Source organism: Nematolebias whitei, chromosome 12 (assembly GCF_014905685.2).
Source record: "Nematolebias whitei isolate Nwh7 chromosome 12, NemWhi1, whole genome shotgun sequence".
NCBI lineage: Eukaryota > Metazoa > Chordata > Actinopteri > Cyprinodontiformes > Rivulidae > Nematolebias > Nematolebias whitei.
The window spans coordinates 4,492,802-4,493,107 of NC_056509.1; positions in this window are offsets into that span (position 1 = coordinate 4,492,802).

A 306-nucleotide genomic window follows, 5' to 3' on the forward strand; every position below is an offset into this window, starting at 1 on the left:
CTACATCCTCTGTCCTCACTCTGTCCTCTACATCCTCTGTCCTCTCTCTGTCCTCTACATCCTCTGTCCTCACTCTGTCCTCTACATCCTCTGTCCTCACTCTGTACTCTACATCCTCCGTCCTCACTCTGTCCTCTGCATCCTCTGTCTTCTCTCCAACTACCTCCATGTCCTCTCTAACTGCATCCATATATCTTCTCTTTGTCTTTTTCCTGCAGCTGCATTTCTAACATCCTTATACCAACATACCCACTGTCCCTCCTCTGGACATGTCCAAGCCACTGTCCCTCCTCTGGACATGTCCAA